Genomic DNA, 22,549 nt, shown 5'->3' on the forward strand with positions numbered 1-22,549 from the left:
GACTCATGGTTGTGATAAGAATTAGCCAACAGCACTGACTAACAGGTGACATGGATCCCAGTGACTAAGCAGAGAATTGGGCCAGGAAATCTGTTATAGACAGTTACCGAAGATGAAAACTCGCTCCTCTGGCCCTGTTCTGCTCAGCTCTCACTGCTCTCACTTTCCTGGAAATGTCAATTATAAATAGAACTTCTTCGATAAGCTTCCCTTTAAAATAAATGTGCCTCGGGAAAATGGCAGCTTCCCTCTTCGGCACCCAGTCTATGCCAAATGCAATGCAGAGCAAGTTCCCTAAAACCATTTACCCCTGCAACAATCCTGCGAGCCCTTAGATCCCCTCCCCCCCAAAAAAAATATAGGCCAGAACATTCAGAGAGCCTGGGTCATAATGACCCATGAAGATACTGGGCTTGCTGATAAGATAGTTTAGGGCATGGTGTCACAAAACTAAAAAGTGTTGTTATGCGAGGTCATCAACCTACTAAGAATGTAATCTAATAATTATCTAGAATAGGGGGAGGAAGCCAGAAATCTCCTGGATGAGAAGAAATAAAAGGGGGCCTAAGCTGGAGGGTTATGTGTATTCCATGCGGTGGCTACAGCTACTTTAGAGGGCAGGCTGCTACCACAAGGGAGCCAGCATAAGCATTCACTAAGAGTAGCTTTACAACCCAGGAGAAAAGGACTCAGTCTTAATCAGACTCTGCAAGGCAACACAATGGAACTGCATTTCAACTGAGCCAGGAGCAGGGCGCTCCCACCTTTAACTGGTTATGACACTGGAGTTCATTTTTTCCTCAACATGGTAGCCATGAGAACATAACTTCAAAGTGATCCATTCAGCTAAGCTGAGCTGGCCACTGGAGAAACTCTGGTCCTCTGAGTTTAAAAGAAGAGGAGGACGAGGAAGAGGAGGAGGAGCAGGAGGAGGGCAGGAGGAGGAGCAGGGAGGAAGAGGGCAGGAGGAGGAGCAGGAGGAAGGGCAGGAGGAGGAGGGAGGAGGAGGAGGCAGGAGGAGGCAGGAGCAGGAGCAGGAGCAGGAGCAGGAGCAGGAGGAAGAGCGGGAGAGGCTGAGGAGGAGCAGGAGCAGGAGCAGGAGGAGGAGAGGAGGAGAGGAGGAGGAAGAGGAGGGGTTGGGGAGGAGGAGGAGGACAGGGAGGAGGGAGCAGGAGGAGGAGAGAATTAGGAGGCGCGGGAGGAGGAGCAGGAACAGGAGGAGGAGCAGGAGGAGGAGGAGCAGGAGGCAGGGCAGGAGCAGCAGGAGAGAGAGGGAGCAGGAGGAGGAGGGCAGAGAGCAGGAGGAGGGAGGAGAGAGCAGGAGGAGCAGGAGGAGGAGGGAGCAGGTGAAACCAGGAGGAGCAGGAGGAGAGCCAGGTGAAACCCAGGAGGAGGAGGAGGAGGGCAGGAGGAGCAGGAGGGGAAATAATAAGAACATAGAGGCAGGAGGAGGAGGAGGAGGAGCAGGAGCAGCAGGAGCAGCAGGAGCTGAGGCAGGAAGAGGAGCAGGAGGAAGAGCTGGAATAGGAGCAGGTGGAGGAGTAGGAGGAGTAGTAGCAGGAACAGGAGTAGGAGAATGTGGAGGAGCAGGAGGAGGAGCAGGAACAAGAAGAGGAAGAAGAGGAGGAAGAAGAGGAAGAGGAGGAAAAGAAAACATTTTTGAATCTGCGTTAGTCAACTTATAAATAATAAGAACATGCCAGCTTTTTGCTCTGGACCCCGACACAATTTGTTAGCTTTCTTCTTGAACACCAGTTTGCAGACTACTGTCTCTCCCGTGGTCCCCTTTTCTAGCCCCTGGCTTCTTAAACTTTACCATCACACCCATTTTTATCCAATAATTTTCTTTTATGACATCTTGGTATGTAAAACAGGTACACAAATAAAATGTTTATTGATTTATAAAAGAATCACAGGCAGATTTATTTTAAAATAATTTTTGGTACATGTATGAAAGATGAAAGGGATGTTTCACAGTAGTAAGATGGGGGAAGGTTGTTTATTTTTACATAAAGGATTCAATCTTGAGATGGGGAGATGGATCAGCACGAGCTGTTCTTTGGGGGAACCTGACTTTCAGTTCCCAGTACCTTGGTTGAGCCACTCAGCCATTTGGAACTCACCCTCTTGCAGATTCCACAGGCACCCACATGTACACTACACACACACACACACACACACACACACACACACACACACACACATCTAAAAGTAAATCATTTTTTTAAGTTAGATCTTAACGTTGCTACTATTCCCGTACTCCAGTGGACGGCCTCATACCCAGCATGGGCAGGGTTAACTGGACTTAATAGATTTCTTTTAGATTTATTTGTTATGTATACAGTGTTCTGCCTGCATATAGGCCTGCAGACCAGAAGAGGGCACCAGCTCTCATTATAGATGGCTATGAGCCACCTTGTGGTTGCTGGAATTTGAACTCAGAACCTCTGGAAGATCAGACAGTGCTCTTAACCTCTGAGCCATCTTTCCAGCCCCTTAATAGGTTGATTTTTAAAACATTAAGTTGGAAGGGGGAAATGGTAAGGGATGTAAGTAGGAAGTTGGAGGGGGAAATAGATGGTAGATCATATTTCATTTTGTGTATATATATATATATATATAATTTCAAGAATAAAATAATTGAAATAATAAATAATATTAATAAAATATTTGCACAATAATCTATTATATAATATATTTGATATAGTACATGTTACATGTTATATATTATAAATATAATAAAATAATAAAGATATTGAGTAAAATAAACATCTTATTAAATGAAGAATGAAGGAAACAGAAGTACAATCGGATCTTGGCTGGGTCCGCTACTGCAGAGACAGAGAGCATTAACTTGTAATGATTTTCTATGACACTCAAGTCAACCACTCAAACGGTTTTTTAAATAATAAATAAAATACAATGCAATACAAAGATAAAATAATTTAGTACTTGCTGAGGAAAGAGAGTAGGACAGTATTAAGCCATTTTTCCCCCAGTTAAACCACCTCCTTTCTATGAGAGCAAGAACTCTGTATGTACAGACAAAGCACTGTAGTGCTTGGTGTGGAGAGGCCTGGAAACTGACCCAAGGCGTCCCAGGCCATACTTGTGGGTGCTGTGTGGTTCGGCGGCATGCACAGTGCCACATGTGTGTGCTGCATGCTCGGAGCTCAAGTGGCAGTGAGGGCACAATGCAAAAGGGACAAGTGTCACCAAGACATTTGATCTTGTTCACATGTGTGCCACTGTGTCTTCAGAAATCTTTTGCTGGGACCAGCTTTTCACAAGCCCCACAACCCAATGTGCATTTAAGAAGCTGGGTAATAGCCTTTGTTTGTCCTATTCCAGAAGTAACGGATGCCATTGGTTCTGTGGGTGAGGACCTTGAACAATTAGGAGCAGCCAGGTCTTGCCAAGATGAAAAATAAATGAGTTCACCAAAATGCCAGCATTATTCCTCACAGGGCTAGAGAGACATCCTCGAGTTCATACATAGGCACAATGGGCCTAAAATAGCCAAAGAAACCCTGGGGGGGCTTGGGGAAGACGTGGTAAAGGCATCACAACATCTGACCTAAAACCATGCTAATGTCAGGCATGGTGACGAATGCCTTTAGTCCCACTGCTAGGGAGGCAGAGGCAGGAGGTCCCTTGTGAGTTCAAGGCCAACCTGGCTTACATAAAGAGTTCTAGACCAGCCACAACTACATAATGACACTCTACCTTTAAAAAGAAATTACATGAAACACACATGTACATGTGTGTGTTCATTTCCACACTGCATGCATGCAGTGGAATTTTACCCACCCATAAAGACAAGTGAAATGACATGATACCGTCTGGAAGCCACCGTGCAATTGAAATAAATCAGGGTCGGAAAGACAAGTGCTGCCCGGATCCTAGATTTCATAAGGATACGTGAAGTGATTCCATAAACGTCATGAATGTAGAAGAAAGAATGGGAAATGAATGAGTGGGAAGAGTGGGGAGGGAGGAAGAGGTTAGAGGTGAATACGGGCAACAGGCATGAGGCACTTATATAAAAGTCCCCCATGAGAGCCATTGCTATAGACAACTAACGTAAGTTCAAAATATTAAAAAAGAATGGGATAGAGTCTTTGACAGATATTCATAGCACAGAAGACTAATCTAGAATATATGAAAGGCTAAAAATAAAGGACTAAGAATCCAATCAATAAGTGAACAAATCTCGCCAGGCACTTCTCAGGAGAAATACAAGTGATCGATAAGTACAAGGGAAAAAAAATGTTCAACGTCTCTAGCCACTGGGGAAAGGTAAATCAAAACCACACAAGCTTCCACTCACCTAAATCAGAATGGCTACCATAAAGAACTGTCGGGGAGGATGACCCAGGCACTGCAGAAAGGCTTGCATGCCCGAGTTTACCACAGTCCCAGTAGCCACTAAGGAATCAGTCTATGCTACCATTAACAATGGATGGTTCAATCCCAGCACTCGGAACACAGAGGCAGGTGGATCTCTGAGTTCAAGGCCAGCCTGGTCTACAAAGCAAGTTCCAGGATAGCTGGGGCTACACAGAGAAACCCAGTTTTGAAAAACAAACAAACAAATGGCTGAGAAAATGTTAATTTTAAAAATGGTGTATCACATAGAGCCAGGAGAATCAGGAACTCAAGGTCATAATCATGACTATGGTCAGCCATCATTGTCAAGACTTAGAAACCTGACTTTTTCTAGGGAGCACACTTCATTGCGGCCCCTCCACTTCTCTCAAGTTTGCAGTACCTCTCTGTGAGCACATTGACAGTTTCTCCCAGCACACTCGTGCCTAATTCATCTAGGTTTGAAGGCATGTACACCTCTCTGCACCCCTGCCTCCCATCCCTTAGATTTCAAACCCTTCTTAATTGTGCTTGTTGTACCCTTTTCAGTTTTTTATGGCTATTTTATTTACTTACATTTCAAATATTATCCCCTTTCTTGGTTTCCTCTCTGCAAACTCCCTATTCCATCCCCTCTCCCCCTGCTTCTGTGTGAGTGCTCCCCCACCCACCTACCCACTCCCACCTCAACACCCTGGCATATCCCTACACTGGGGCATCAAGCCTTCACAGGATCAAGGGCCTCCCCTCCTACTGATGCCAGACAAGGTCATCCTCTGCTACATATTCGGCTGGAGCCATGTGTCCCTCCATGTGTACTCTTTGGTTGGTGTTTTAGTCCCTGGGAGCTTCATGGGGCACCTGGTTGGTTGATATTGTTCTTCCTATGGTGTTGCAAACCCCTTCAGCTACATCAGTTCTTTCTCTAACTCCTCTACTGGGGTCCCCATACTCAATCCAATGATTGACTGCAAGCATCTACCTCTGTATTTGTCAGGCTCTGGTAGAGCCTCTCAGGAGACAGCTATATCAGGCTCCTGTCAGCAAGCACTTCTTGGCATCAACAATAGTATCTGGGTTTGGTGTCTGCAGATGGGATGGATCCCTGGGTGTGGCAGTCTCTGGATGGCCTTTCTTTCAGTCTCTGCTCCAAACTTTGACTCTGTATTTCCTTCAGGAGCAATTCTGGGTTAACAATTTGGAGATGAGTGGGTAGTCCCATCACTCAACCAGGGGCCTTGCCTAACCTCTGGATATGGTCTCTACAGGCTTTCTCTCCCCTTTGCTGGGTACTTCAGCTAATCTCATCCATGTTGGGTCCTGGGAGCCTCTTGCTTTCGTGGCATCTGAGACTTTCTGGTGGTTACCTCCAGTTCCCCATCCCCTATTGCTACACACCTCCTTTCAATTTCCTGACCCTCTGTATATCATCCTCATCTCCTCCCATACCTAATCCTTCTCCCCCTTTCTCCCCTACCCCTCTTCTTTTCCTCCCAAGTCCCTCCTACCCTCTACGTTCTGTGAGTATTTTGTTCTCCCTTCTAAGAAGGACTGAAGCATCCATGCTTTGGCCTTCCTTCTTCTTGAGCTCCATACAGTCTGTGAGTTGTATCATGGGAATTCTGAACTTTTTGCCTAATATCCACTTATCAGTGAGTACATACCACATATGTCCTTTTGTGATTGGGTTACCTCACTCAGGATGCTATTTTCTTTTTTTTCTTTTCTTCCCTTTTTTTTTTTTTTTTATTTTTTTGGAGCTTGGGACCGAACTCTGGGCCTTTTGCTTGCTAGGCAAGCGCTCTACCACCGAGCTAAATCCCCAACCCCAGGATGCTATTTTCTAGTTCCATCCATTTGCCTATGAATTTCATGAAGTCGTCATTTTGAATAGCTGAGTAGTATTCCATTGTGTAAATGTACCACATTTTCTGTATTCATTCCTCTGTCGGGGGCATCTGGGCTCTTTCCAGCTTCTGGCTATTCATTCTGTTTGATAGAGAACACAGAGGCAAACTAGATCTGCCCTCACTGTTGCTCTTAACCGTTATCCCATCTGCCCCCAGCACTGTGCCCATCACTGAATCCTCATTGCAGCTTCTGTCAAAAATAGCCTCAACCCTAATTTCTTCCTTTTTGGTTCAAAACAATTCTTGCAAGCTGGGATTTACACATTCTGATAGTATTGTGTGCATCTGTGCTTCCTGGCTTTCCTTGATGATCAGGTTGTCTTTACAGCTCTTACTGTGGCCTTTAACATCTAAACTATAGGCTGCTGAATGACTCAGTCAGTATAGTGCTTGCCGACCATGTACAAAGCCCTCAGTTCGATCCAACACCCCCTAAACAAACGATGGCACACACCTGTAATGGCAGTCGCTGGGTGGCCTTTCCTTCAGTCTCTGCACCAAACTTTGACTCTGTATTTCCTTCAGGAGCAATTCTGGGTTAACAATTTGGAGATGAGTGGGTAGCCCCATCACTCAACCAGGGGCCTTGCCTAACCTCTGGATTAACCTCAGCATTTGTGAAGAGTAGTTGAGAGGATCCAGGAATTTAAAGTCCCCTTGGCTACAGGAAGCTAATCTGGACTATAGGAGACCCTGATTAAACAGACAGGCAAATATGTTTCTGGATTAGTTTGGTTTCCATTGCTGTAACAAAACACTGATTAAAAGAAATTTGGAGAGAAAAGGTAATGTTTGACTTAAGGGTTAGATATCATACGTGTGGAATCACCAGGAACCTAGAGGCAGGAACTAAAGCAGAGACCGCCAAGGAATGCTGCTCCTGGTCTGTTCCGTGACTTGCTCAGCTCTCTCTTATACGACCCAGGACTATCTGCTCAGGGGTGGCACTGCCCACAGTGACCGGGATTTCCACATCAATCATTGATTACAAAAATGCCCCCTGTGCCCTTCACATAAGCCAATTGGATGGAGGCAGTCCCTCAGGGGAGGGTCTCTCTTCCCAGGTTGTATCAAGTTGACAAAAACAAACCAGAACACCAAATAAGGGAATTAACAAACTTTCTAAGTCCACCTAGAACCTAGAACCACCCCCCGTGCGGTGAGCTAGCATCCATGGGCATCTCCTGCCTCCACTCCTCCTCCCTCATCCAGGTTCTTCCAGCTCAATCTTTCTCAGAGTCTCTCTTGCCAGATCTCTCTGTGTTAAAATGTTAGCACTGCCATATGTCTCGTCCACATTGCTGGGTGGACAGCTTCAGCCATGTGTATTTCTTGTCATATTTCCCTCTTTCCCCCTTTAATAACTGAACCCCTCCACTACATGTTTTGTTTCTGCTTTTGTTTTTATTATCAGACTCTTTGTCCATAGCTTAAAACCTGATAGACTGTTCTTTCTCTTTGTCCTTGAATACAGAATTATAGCCACCTCAACCAGGTGGCCACCATATAGACTAGTTGACATAAACAAATGAACCTATTTCCTCATAGTTCAAGACATTAGAAGTCCAAGACCAAAGTTCTGGTGATCTTAATCCCCTGATATCCATTATTTATGATTACAGGGCTCAAGTCCTATACTGTCTCTCCCTAGTTAAATGGCCTCAATATAGGGGTTAGGGCTTTAGCACAGTGGTAGAGCGCTTGCCTAGCAAAGGCAAGGCCCAGGATTTGGTCCTCAGCTCCGGGAAAAAAAGAAAAAGAAAAAATGGCCTTAATATTTGAATATCCCTGAACTTCACTTTCTTTCTAAGTCAATTGGACACAACAATTAGTATTTTGTAGATTTGGTATAGGGGTTAAATAAGAATAATAAAAAACAAACAAACAAAAAAAAACCCCAAAGAATAAGCAAAGCCAGCTGAGATGGTGCACTCCTGTAATCCTAACACTTGAGAGGTAGAAGCAGGAGAATCAGGAATTCAAGGTCACCTTCAGCTACAGAGCGACTTCAAGGTCAGCCCAGACTGTATCAAAAAAAACCTAAAACATAAAAATAAATGAATCTATAAAGTGCTTGGCATGTGTGCGTGCACATGCATACATGTGCACATGAGCACATTTACGTATGTGCCAGTAAGTTGGTAGATTCTGTTCCTCTTCACAGTGCCTAACCAGGAACACAGCACAGAGTAGGTATTCGAAACATTTTCTCATTCTTTGATTTGTGATTTGTTTGGGTCAATAAATCTGTGTTGGGTATCCTGTCCCCAAAGACCCAGCAGAGGCACAAGCGTGGAGAAGAAGCCCCTCACTAGCTTTGCAACACCAGTGAGACTTGACCAGCATTAACAGTTCTAGAACAGAGAGTCGGGAATGACGAGGGGATAGGGAAACTCCCACTAGTCACTAGCACTCGTTAGGAACCAAGAAGTCCCCAAGGTCATCCCTTCACCCTTCCCACACAACAGAATTGTTCAGTTGAGAAACTTGACTAGCAGATAGCCAGAAAAGGGGTTATTAGAGAAGGCAAATGGGTGGATAACCTCAATACATTTCAGTTTTTTCCATCAGTGGGAGCATTGGCGTCTCAACTGAGCCATCATTTCTCCAGCACAAGGGCATTGCATCTAACTTAGGGACAGAAAGGACCATTAGCTCACGGGCTGTAAGGAAAGTTCGGTGAGCCCCATGCGTTGTTCTCTTCCTACACAGGGGCCACATTGGGAGCCCATATTTCATTGTTTCCTCCAATTTATGGGACAAGCCTTGGCCCTAAAACCAGTGAGAGTGAGAAATGTCTCCGTAGAGAAATATGTGGTTTGAATCCAACTGTTAAAATGTGAAGATTTGTGGGTAATTAGCTCATTTGCTCTGGGGGTTGGACTAGCAATGGCCAGGATTAAAGACCAGCTTTCACTGTTTGTCCTGGGGCTCTAATTCCCTCTCCCAAGTCCTAGCGAATTTAATGTCTATATTTTAGTAAATCACCACCTGGTCCTCAGAGCTTCTCTCCCATGTCACTTGACACCTATGAATATTTCAAAGGAAAAGCAGTCATAAAAATTGCACCTTCATTCTCCATTTATCCCTAGTCTTATTTTTTTAACTCCTAAATATTTGGTCAAATGATAACCTGTACGGACTGCGAATCTATCAACTCAGGCATGGTTTTAAGTAATTTACAAGCATAATCATTGATCCCCATAACAATCCTCTGAGATATCCATTGTCAATAACCATTTTTAACAGATGAGAAAACTAAGAGACAGGAAGTAAAGTAACTTGCCCAAGCCCATAGAGTGGAGAGACCCAGAATTTGAGCACAGACTAGGTAGTCCACATTCCTACCAGCAGGCCATGTATCCCTGGGCTCATTCTATGTTACTGTACCTCTGTGCCTTTGAGTGCCTTTAACACTCTCTCTCTCTCTCTCTCTCTCTCTCTCTCTCTCTCTCTCTCTCTCTCTCATTCTCAATTCTCTTCTCATTTCTGATTTATCACTGGGGAATACTGCTTACTTGGAAACCTAACAACATGAGTTCAATTCCTAGGACCTGCATGGTGGCAGGAGACTGACCACCATATACGCAGCCGCATACACAAAAGCACACACAAACAAGTAAAGCAATACACTTTTTAGAAAATGTTTAATGACTATTCAATCTTCACAATCATGATATATTTTGAGATAATAATACAATTCAACCACCTCTCCCCTCCCTTTCTTCTCTAAAACCTCTCCTAGACTCCTTGCTTTCCTTCACATTCAAAGATGATGGCTTCTTTTCTTGACTCTGCTGGAAAGTTAGACTTGGCCTCTTTGTTTGCTCCCAGAGCATACTAATACAGCCATGTTTCTTCTACATGAGATTAGACTCACCTACCTGTCTGTCCCCACTACATTGTATGAGGTCAAAGATCCTCAGAAGTAACCCCAAAGGCAAGCATGCATAATTGTGTACACACACACACACACACACACACACACACACACACACACCATACACTCACAAAAAATTAAAAATAGGAGTACAGAGCTAAACAAAGAATTTTCAGCTGAGGAATATCAAATGGCTGAGAAGCACCTAAAGAAATGATCGACATCCTTAGTCATCAGGGAAATGCAAATCAAAACAACCTTGAGATTCCACCTCACACCAGTCAGAATGGCTAAGATCAAAAACTCAGGTGACAGCAGAGGCTGACAAGGTTGTGGAGAAAGAGGAACACTCCTCCATTGTGGATAGGATTGCAGGCTAATACAACCACTCTGGAAATCAGTCTGGCAGTTCCTCAGAAAATTGGACATAGTACTACCTGAAGACCCAGTTATACCATTCCTGGGCATACACCCAAAAGATGCTCCAACATACAACAAGGACACATGCTCCACTATGTTCATAGCAGCCTTATTTATAATAGCCAGAAGCTGGAAAGAACTCAGATGTCCCACAACAGAGGAATGGATACAGAAAATGTGGTACATCTACACAATGGAGTACTACTCAGCTATTAAAAACAATGACTTCATGACATGCATAGGCAAATGGATGGAACTGGAAAATATCATCCTGAGTGAGGTAACCCAATCACAAAAAAACACATATGATATGCACTCACTGATAAGTGGATATTAGCCCCAAAGCTTGGAATACCCAAGATATAATCCACAGACCACATGAAGCTCAAGAAGAAGGACAACCAACATGTGGATGCTTCAGTACTTCTTAGGAGGAAAAAATACTCAAGGGAGGAAATACTGAGACAAACTGTGGAACAGAGACTGAAGGAAAGGCCATCCAGAGACTGCCACAGCTGGGGATCCATCTCACCTACAGTCACCAAACCCAGACACTATTACAGATGCCAAGAAGTGTATGTTGACAGGAGCCTAATATAGCTGTCTCCTGAGAGGCTCTGCCAGAGCATGACAAATACAGAGGCAGATGCTCACAGCCAACCATTGGAGTGAGAACAGGGTCCCCAATGGAGGAATTAGAGAAAGGACTGAAGGAGCCAAAGGGGTTTGCAACCCCAAAGGAAGAAAAACAATATCAACCAACCAGACCCTCCCCCAGAGCTCCCAGGGACTAAACAACCAACCAAAGAGTACACATGGAGGGACCCATGGCTCCAGCTGCATATATAGCAGAGGATGACCTTGTCTGGCATCAATGGGAGGAGAGACCCTTGGTCCTGTGAAGGCTCAATGCCCCAGTGTAGGGAAATGCCAGGGCAGGGAGGTTGGAGGGAGTGTGTGGGTGGGTGGTGAGCACCCTCATAGAAGTAGGGGGAGGGGATATGGGATAGGAGGTTTCCCGAGGGGAAATCAGGAAAGGGTAAAACATTTGAATTGTAAATAAATAAAATATCCAATAAAAAAGAAAAAATTAAAAATAAATAAATACACTTGGGGAAAAGAAGCAGATTTCAGTAGTAATCTGATTGAATTCAGTGAACAAAGTAAGCTCTGTGAGTCAAAGACTTAAACCATATACACCAGGTATGGTGGTGCACAGCTTTAGTTCCACCACACAAGAGGCCAAAGCAGGACGATCTCTAAGTTCAAGGCCAGCCTGTTATACATAACAAGTTTTTAAAACAGCCAGGGCTACATAGAGAGACCTTGTCTCAAAATAACAAAAGACAGACAAACAAAAGCCAAGGACAAGAAAAGATTTGAACCTTATATGAATAGCTGGCTCTAACTTCCAAAATGCAGACTTGGCAAAAGTTAAATGAGATCGGTGTCTCATTTTTCCCTAACCTCTCTTTTAGCGCATTGCTTGAACAACTTTAAGGGACCCTTCCTGTGCTTTTAGCCTCTTGTGTTTTCCATCTGATTTACATATGGTCAAGATGAAAGGAACAAGGACAATGAACAACCCCCCCCACGTCTGTGATTTCATATCAGCTTTCAAATTTCCCTACACCGACCTCTATTTCACACAGCCAAATGTGATCGCCAAATCCTCGTGGTGCATGCAACCCTAGTTCCCTAGCTGAAGTGATGCCTTCTAAATATTTAAATAATACTGTGTTTCCCCATCAGAAGGCACACTTGAGGAAAGATGCTGAAGTCATCTTACAGGCTCAAAGAAGAGAAATGTTAAACTCATTGGTTTTCCATGCTGACCAAGTTCTATTTGGCTGGAAGCAAATAAATCAATCGCATCATTTTTCACTTAATTAGCCTTGAAGCTGCTGGCTTGGGCATTCTCACTGCCAAGCCAGCACAAGGCATGCCTTGGTCCCCTTCCCCCAGCCTGTGTTCATTAGTCAGTAGAAGGTGCCACTAACAGTTACTTCCCCTGGGCTCCCTGAACCCTCTGCTCACGTTGGTACCAAAAGATTCCTTTATTTTCCTTCACAGAGTAGGTATCTGTATCCCCACTGGGCTCTGCGTTCTCAAAAGGCACAGATAATGCTCACCTCTTATTGATCTTCCTGTTCTGGCATCAAGATGGTACTTGAGTCTCAATCAGTGACGTCACCTCATGGAGGGGAAGTCATAAAAGCACACTTAGGAACTAAATCTAAACCTCTTGTTCTACCTATAACTGGATAGACATCCTGCTATCCCCAGTACAGCACAGCCCTCCAACTTCCTTCCCTTAGCTATGCATTCAAAAATTATGTATGCATCCAACTGCTAAAAGTTAAAGCCAGCCCCTGGTGACTGATTGATACCCTCTGCCTGGTCTATGTGGATAAATTTACTAATCATTGGGTTTTCAAAAATGAACTGTCCAGCCTAATGTCGTGCTAATCTTATGGGCATCCTGAAAGTCAGAAAACAGTGATTACATAGTGGGAAATACATTTTACTTTTTTGAGTCAGGAGTCTTTGTGTGGCCCTAGACAGAACCCACCTGCTGCCCCTCCATGATTTCCTTTGCTCAGGAATCAATAGGAAACAATAACCCCCACCGTGCTTCTAATCTGAAATGAACCCCTCCAGTAATGCACAGGATCCCATCCACTCTGTGGTGCTTATTACCGATGGCAGGACCTAAAATCATCTAGGAAGTAAGCATCAAGTGAGCCTTCCAGAGATTATCAAGATAAGATTGGCCTCTGGGAATCCCTAGGAGGAAGGATCTAGCTCATAGGTTAACGACGTCTGAAGACCCACCCTAAATGTGGGCTGCACAAGTCTTTTTAGGCTACGGTCCCAGGTTTCATACTCAGATCAAGGTGAGCTGAGCATAAACATTTCTCACTCTCTTCCAACGGTAGCTGCAAGGTGAACAGCTAGCTGCCTTCTGCTCCTGCCGCCACGCCCTCCCAACCACGTGTGTGTCCTTAAAGTGCAACAGATAAGGGTTGGGGATTTGGCTCAGTGTAGAGCGTGCCTAGCAAGCGCAAGGCCCTGGGTTCAATCCCCAGCTCCTTAAAGTGCAACAGAACAAACCCTCTTTCCTTGCGCTGCTTTTGTCACAGCTCCTCAGCAGTCCTCTACGTGATTCCACCCATTTAAATGCATGTAGCACTACTGGCTTCCACACTTATATATCTCTTTCTCTATTGCCTCCCCTAAACTTTAGAGTTATCCAGTAATTAGCATCTCAAGCTACTGTTAGCAGCTGACCTAAGCCAGGTGGATCATACACTGCAATTTGTTTCTTTTGATGAGTAATAGCAGCTGCCACTATAGAAAATAAAGGTAAGATGTTGTAACGGTTTATATATGCTCGGCCCAGAGACCAGCACTATTAGAGGGTGTGGCCTTGTTAGAGTGGGTGTGGCCTTGTTGGAGTGGGAGTGGGGTGGGTGGTGGCCTTGTTGGAGTAGGGATGGTGGCGGGCTTTTACCCTCATCCTAGGAATGGGTGTGTCCTAGCAGTTGGAGTAGAACTCCATTCCACCCACCATCACTGTGGGCTTGATGATAATGGGAACTTTGAACCTGTAAGCCAACCCTTATAAGAGTTGTCCCAGAGCTTAGGAAGCACAAGGCCCTGGGTTCAGTCCCCCAGCTCCAAAAAAAAGCCAAAAAAAAAAAAAAAAAAGAAAGAAAGAAATTAATGGTGGAAGTCATGACATTCTGCTAGCAAATGCTTGAATTACCCTTCAGAACAAATGGAGATGTAGAACACTCCGTTCTTTTCCTAAAAACAGACACAGAAGGCACCATGCCTGCCTGGACACTGCAGTACAGCAAACAGAGGCGTAATGCCCAGCAAACCCTGATGATAATGGACTGAACCCGAGACCCCATATGTCTGAACCTGTAAGCCAACCCCCAATTAAATGTTGTTCTTTATGAAAGTTGGAACGGGATTGGGGGGGGAGGCGGCAAGGGGGGAGGATGGGAGGGGAACACCTTGGTCATGGTATAAGAAATACTCCAAGTTAATAATAAAAAAAAAAAAGCAGGAAAGGAGAGTCCTAAGACAGATATCCTCCCATAACTCACCCTAGGCTACTGCTCACCATTACTATGGTTGATCACCAGGTTGTTGATAAAATCACTAATGGCACGTGCCTGTGTTTCACTTAATCACTCATGCAACAACTCCTGGCTCCTGGGTCTACATCTAATGGAAAGTGAATACCCTGAGTACTAGGGGGAGGTCTGTGCTGCATTACTCATTTGTCAGCAAAAGCTTCCATAGCTCCACTCCCTCCTCCCAAACCTCAAGATTGAGGTCCCACGGTTGAAGTTCTCCAGCTTAAAAAAGAGTAATGACGAGAACAAGAGCCACTGGAGGCAATGCAGACTGGGCCAATGCAGCCCTCTCTCTGTCTTCTATACAGAGGAATGCTGGGTAAAATACAACCGAACAAAATATGAGCCATGAGTGCTAAAGCAAGGAAAAGAAACAGAGCAAAAACAGGGCACCATGAAAAGGACCATGGGTCCTTCCCCTAGATGTGGGCAAGGGACTGAGACATGGAAACTTGAAGCTATGATACGGAGAAGGAGAGGGATACAACTTTATACTCAGCCAAGACAAGAAAATGCAACTGAGATCTGCAAAATCTGGTCTCCTGGGAGGCTCGTGAACACAGGATAAGAAAGCTCCCACATTGTCCCCATATAGTCTGAAGAAATCATCAGAAAGACTGTCTTTTACTCAAAGTGGCAAAGAAAGGCCACTTAAACATTAAAATCTGACAGGGCATGGGCTAGGGTGGGCTAGGATACTCAACTGCAAGTGTCAAAGGCTTTGGGGCAAACAAACAAAAAACTTAGGGAATGCGGAACAGGTGTGGTGGCCCAATGGTTAGGGCCTCCGATCTTCCAGAGGGCCCAAGATTGCTTCCCAGAACCCAAGTCAGGCAAGTCACAATCGCCTGTAACTCCGTTTCCATCATGAAAGCCAGCCCCCTCCTGGCTGGTTTATGGCCACATAAATAAAAGTGAGTTCGCTTAAATAAAACTTTTTTTTTTTAAAAAGTTAAGCTAGAAAATTTATTATCTCCAACGACCAAAGATCTAAACAAAAGAGTAGGTTTCAGGTGACATGGACAGCAGCTGTCTGTAATTATGTCAACTTTTTTCTTTCTCTATCCAAACGGTTCAGGAGTGTCGTATTTTCTCATGAACTGCTCTTTTTATTACTCAACGATAATGCATAGAGCTCCTGAGTGGGGCCCTTTTGCTTTGATGTCTCCTTTATCGTATTAGTAATCATCATCTCGTCGTAATATTGCTAAACCAGCTTTATATGAGTAACCGCTTTCCTTGCAGGACTTTTGCAACCCCATTGCCTTTAAATTCTCATTGTCATTATACTCAGGTATCTTGTAAACAGGTCCTCTCTCCACAGCTTGCAAGTGAGGTGGGGGCGGGGCTTGGGGTGGTTATATTTTGTTTTCTCTTGTTTCTTTTTGAGAGAGGATCTTGCTTTATTGCTTAGCCTGGCTTCGAACTTGAGTCTCCTCACTTTCATCCTCTACGTAGCTAGGGCTGCATGTGTGCGCAAGGATGCCCTACTGAAATGTAAAGGAGCCAGGATGCCTTGTTCGCAGTTAAGCCCAATGCCTAGCCGACAGAACATTAGTTGATGAGTTACATGAATAAAGTTGTACTCAAAGCTCAGTCACGACTGAAGAATAAAAACTCACAAGTAGAGGTCACTACTGTTAAGTCATCTACAGAAATGTCCTTCCCAGACTATTGTCCTTAAGCTTCTAGGACATGGGCAAGACCCTCTTGATACCCACTCAGCCCCAGTACCTCACACAGATGCACACACATACACAACACACACACACACACACACACAAAATATATATGTACATACACACACAGAGATACATACACATGCATGTGTGCAATGACACAGATACACACACACCTGACATCTGAATGAACCACCTTTACGCCCTACTTGAGAGACCATCATAATTATTTGTGGTTCTAAAATCAATTAAATCACCAGCAGGACCCATTTCCCTGAAGAAATACTTTGGGAAGAGCAATAGGCAGCCACCATTGAACCTCTCCTTGGCACCTTGATTAAGAAACTGGACTGGCTTCATCTGTGTTCCTACTGACACCTCCAAATGAGGTAAGAGGGCTGTGGCTTGATGACACAACAGAGCCTCGGTTCTACACCAGGGAAGGTTATAAGAGGAATCCCAATACCCTTTCCCAGCCACACCGTCTTCATCGCCAACACTGCGAAGGCCAATGTGCTGGGTTGGCCCTGTGGGGAAACCTGTCTGGATTTGCCTTCAAGGGTCCCACGTGATCCAAACAATTGAGAAAATGCCACCTGTGACAGAAGAGCGGACAAGGGCAGACAAGTTCTTACTGACGCTTAGCCCTGGGTTGGGGACAAGATGAAAGAGCATCGAGACACTTCTACCTACGTCCTGGCTTCCTGAAATGTACGTCTTACTGCATAAATAGATTATCTAAGGAGTCATCTTCCATTTTACCGAATTCTAAAATACCAGTCTGTATGAAGAGACATACGTTCACATGTGCACTGCTCCAACAAGGTTTAGAAGTGAGCATAGTACTTAGCGGGCTTGACTGGTCTACTCTGACCATCACCAAGACTGTAAGAAAAAAAAAACATCTTCACCCAGGGGGTTCAAAGCATCGAACTCATGCCAGATGAGTCCATCCAACTCACTCCATTCCACTCCCCTGAAATAGGCGGTTCCTACTCTGTCCTTCAGATTTTACTCCTTCCTCGATACCCTCTCCAAATGGCCAACCAGTCTATAAACTTGTAAAGAAACCCTCGACTATCCCCGGGACATATCCCCGGCCCACTTCTCTGAGTTTCTACCAGACTGACTATTGAGTGGTGTTGCATTCTTAGATATTCAGCAGTGGATCAGTGCAGCTCCTGACCGCTGTGTGAGCAGTTGCCTCACCTTTGCCACCATGACGACCTACGGTCTTCCTTGAAATGTAACCCCAAATAAATGCCTTCTCCCTTAAAACAAAAAAGCAATGCTTCACCTCCTACTTTCCTGCTAGTCACATGACCAAACGGGTGTGTGCGAATCACATAACAACAATCACAACAAAAACAATGATAATAATAGCCAGTGAACCTAAGCGTCCACTGTAGAACAGGTACTTTGCTAAGCACTTTGTATGCATTAGCTAATTTAAAGACCTCAGCAACTCTATGAAATAGGTATCATTGTAATCGTTGAAGATGAGGAAATTGAACTTTAACCCAAATTTGTGCTTTTAACCCATGAACTAATTTAATAGGTATATATTTATATAATTATATGTATATATGCAATTATATATATAATATATATTATATATTATATATTATATATATATATATATTAAGACAAGATCTCACTATGTTTCCCTCTTTGGTCTCAAATTCTTAGACTTGAGTGATCCTCCCCTCAGCATTCCCTGTGGTGGTAGAACATGCCCCACCATGTCCAGTTTAAAAAAATTCTAATAAGTCATTTTAAATCTTATTAATAATTTCCAAATAGATTCATAGAATTCTAATCCTCAAAGGATTTTAGCACTCAGCTACTCCAACCATCCTATTTGAAATAAAAGAACCAATACCTGGGCTGGAGAGATGGCTCAGTGGTTAAGAGCACCGACTGCCCTTCCAGAGGTCCTGAATTCAATCCCCAGCAACCACATGGTGGCTCACAACCATCTGTAATGGGGATCTGATGCCCTCTTCTGGTGTGTCTGGAGACAGCCACAGTGTACTCACATACATGAAATAAATAAATCTTTATAAAAAAAAGAACCAATACCAAGGTTGGAACATGATTTCCTCAAGACTAAATGTAAGACTTCAGCTATGAGGCTCTTCTGAGGTATCTAGGTATCTATAGGGCTCCTTCACTCTCAGTACTCCATCCCCAACCTTTCCCCTCCTCCAGACCAGGTGAAAGCTTCAGATTTCTTCTCTAATAGGCTCAGTTCAAGGCTCCCATGTCTCGGGCTGTTAAATTGTCCTGCTGGGCTGAGCTAGACTCCTAACAACCCCCAGGACCCTTTCTTTCTATCCCTTCTCTGACATCTACTCTTTTGTACAGTCCTACCACTGCACCAAGACTCCTGTCACCAGTTTGCACTGTCCCCTTGCCAGGCAGAAAAATTCGGATGCTTCTTGTGCTGTGGTGAAGCAGACAGTAACTCAGACTGCAACTCCGAGGGCCTGAGGACTGATACCAAACTATCCCCCATGTGTGACAAAGAACTTACCCCCATCTCCCCCTGTCCCTGCACAGAAGCCCCTACCTGTCCTGGGTAGGGAATTGAGAACTAAATACATTGGAGACTCTAATTTAGTCACAATCTAGCCATGCTCTCAGCTGTCAATAACAAACAGCTTTTGAGACTTTGATCTCCTTAGTTGTCATTGTCAATGGTGGCCACATCAGTCTTCCCGGAAAGAAAGCAGCCAGACCCCGTGTACTCACTAGACCAGGAGCTAGCAAAAAGACCAGCGTTTTAACACAATCAACAAGAGTGGATGTCTTACTTGATGGGGAAATTGAATGTAGCTTCTCCACAGAAGAGTGTGAGGAACTACAGAGGTGGCTCAGTAATTAAGCCAGGCAAGCCTGAGGCCCAGAGCCCACTTAATGCCAGATTCAGTAGTGGTGTCTGTAACCCTAGAACTCTGATGAGGACTTAGGAGGCAGAGACTCCCCGGAAGTTTAAGGACTGACTAACCTGACATACACACCAGCAAGCAAGAGACCCTGTCTAAAGGTAGAGTGTGAGGATAGAATTCTTGATTGTCCCCTGATCTTTACACATGATCCGTGAGGATAGACATTCTTGATTGTCCCCTGATCTTTACACATGATCCGTGAGGATAGACATTCTTGATTGTCCCCTGATCTTTACACATGACCCATGGCACCTGTGCCCACACTTACACACACAAACATGCACAGACACACATACATACACAAAGGTTTTTTTGGTTTGTTTGTTTTTTTAAGATTTATTTATTTAGAGTACACTGTAGCTGTCTCCAGACACACCAGAAGGCATCAGATCCCATTACAGATGGTTGTGAGCCACTATGTAGTTGCTAGAAATTGAACTCAGGACCTCTGGAAGATCAGTGCTCTTAACCACAGAACCATCTTGCCAGCCCATACACAAAGACACACATCTAATAATTGAGATTCTCAGGTTCCAATCTATCCTCTCTCCAGCCCATCCTTCAAAAGATAAACATGTTTGTCTACCTAACAAGTCCTGCTTGAACACTGGATGTGTGCACCACTGAAAAGCAAAGATAAAAAAGACCTTGTCCTTGGGAGACCAACACAGAATGGACCATCTCAGCCTAGTGTGAGAAATAGTGGAGTATACAATAAGAGTCTCAGAGGAGCATGTCACTGTGCCGTACAAAAGCTCCTGAGTACACCTCTGTCTCCCTACTGTGGCAGTCCATGGTCCTCACCAATATTCCAGCTCTTCCCCTCCAGGCCTGTGATGGGAACGATCTTCCCCTCCCCTGCCTATGACCATACAACTAACCCTGACTTAGGTAAGGTGGGACCGAAGTAGCAAGGTGTCTTTAAATGAAAATCTCTAAGTATCAAAGCCTCCCTCTGGCCATAGCATATTACGGTGTTCTAGGCGGTGAGGACTCTGTTACTATGAGCACAGAGTGAGGAGACTGATGGGAAATGCCCAGTTGCCCTGACACAACGGACGACCCATCTGTGCTGCTTTTGTCTCCTACGACTTCAGACACATGGGGTTTACAGCACGCATGCTCATCCAGATTCCTTAGGCTGGTGCTCAGGGCCCTCTCATAAACCAGAGCACCTAGCCATCATGGCTTTTCTTTTATAGTATTAACATAAATAATATTCTCTAGCCGGATAACAGCCAGCATTCTCTGACAGGGAAACCTTCCCTGGAGCTGGTGCCTTTGCCCACAGTGCCTTCCTCCCATCCAGACCTGCCAGCCTTACAAAGGTCAGCCCAGAACTGAGTCCCACCTCTGAGTGCAGCAGCCTTACATGTATCCCAGCTGAAGACATGGGTGGTGGTTTGAGTATGCTCGCCCCAGGGAGGGAAGGTGTGGCTATTGGAGTAGGTGTGTCACTGTGGGCATGGGCCTCACCCTAGCTGCCTGGAAATCAGTATCTGCTAGCAGCCTGCAGATGTAGGCTCACAGCTCCTCCTGCACCATGCCTGCCTGGATGCTGCCACGCTCCTGCCTTGATGATAATGGACTGAACCTCTGAACCTGTAAGCCAGCCCCAATTAAATGTTGTCCTTATAAGAGTTGCCTTGGTCACAGTGTCTGTTCACAGCAGTAAAACCCTAACTAAGACAACATTCTTAAAGAATGACCTGGATATCTGGCCATTTATTTGTCCCTGTTCCAACCAATGCTATAGCTGGTTTGGAGGGTTCTGTGGCCTTTGGGTCCCATATTCAATACAATAGTCAAGGGCTATCAGTCTCATTGGCCGGTACTCCTGAAAGCACTTTCGCTCCATGAGTCGTTTGTCTGATTCCTTTATAAAAATTATGATGAGTTCTCTCTAACATCATGGAAACTGAACCACTGCTAAATCCAACCTCCAGTCTTCATCTTGGCTTTCTATTTCTGGCTCACTTTATGAACCCGCTTCATTCTCTTTTCATACACATCCTCAGTGCTAGCTGTTGGCTTTCTCTCAGAAGCCACTTGTCACCCAGACACTAAACCGTGAGCATTGCGTGAAGGGTTAAAGTGTAAGCAGCAGTCAGCAAGCCTCTTTCCCCACCCCAGGGGCTCCTTTCTGCTTAGTGCACACACACACACACACACACACACACACACACACACACACACACACACACTACCAAGACACAAGGCAGCCTCTACAACCCCATAGGTTACTATGCACCTCCATATTATGAACAGCTGGAGTTGTAAGTAATAAACACCATTGCTCCTACCTCACAGGGTTCCTGTGAGACTTAGACACTGGCCCAAGTAATCCCTGGTATACAACAGGCACTCAGTAAATGGTCACCATACAGCCAATCAGGTCACACATGATCACACATGTTCCCTAACATAGTACACATGAGGATGAATGATCTTAAGGGCCTAACAATTCTGTTTTCAAGGGATGTTTAGGTTTGGGGGAGCAGTGGATTAGTTTGATTTGGTTTGGGGTTTTTTGTTTGTTTGTTTGTTTTTGTTTTTAGGGTTTTTGATTTGGTTTGGTTTGGTTTTTCAAGACAGGATTTCTCTGTGTAGCCCTGCCTGTCTGGAACTCCCTCCGTAGATGGGAGGGGTCTCCGAGGTTCCTCTGCCTCTGCCTCCTGAGTGCCGGGATTAAAGGAGTGCACCAGCCCTGCCCAGCCCAGGAGTTGTGTTCAGCCGAGCCTGCTCTGCAGCTCCCTTCCTGCCAGCTGTTCCCCTGACCTTACTCAACATGGATCCACACAGCAATCCCCCTTTCCTTTATCACTGACACCAATGGAAAATACCAGCAATGTCTCTTTTGTAAGGAAGAGAAAGAATAAAAAGGTTTCCCCTATGTGTTTAAAACCCTGGTAGGCCAAGGATGCAGAAGCCTAGGTTTCTGATTCCCGTTGCTAGCAGGGATGCCAGACATTCAGCCCACAGCAGCAAGGGAAGGAGTTTGCCTGTTCGGCCTCCCACATCTGCTCTTGGGCTCTTGGGCTCCGGAAGGGGGAAGGGAGGCCCAGCACAGGAGGCCTCAGAGCAGATGGCAGCTCCACTCCCTGTGGATGGCTTCACTTGGGTAATTATGCCAGACGAGGAGGTAGGGAGGCCCCCTTGCCAATGGTAATTATCCAGGATAAATAAACGG

The sequence above is a fragment of the Rattus rattus genome, chromosome 10, assembly GCF_011064425.1.
Source record: "Rattus rattus isolate New Zealand chromosome 10, Rrattus_CSIRO_v1, whole genome shotgun sequence".
Classification (NCBI taxonomy): Eukaryota; Metazoa; Chordata; class Mammalia; order Rodentia; family Muridae; genus Rattus; species Rattus rattus.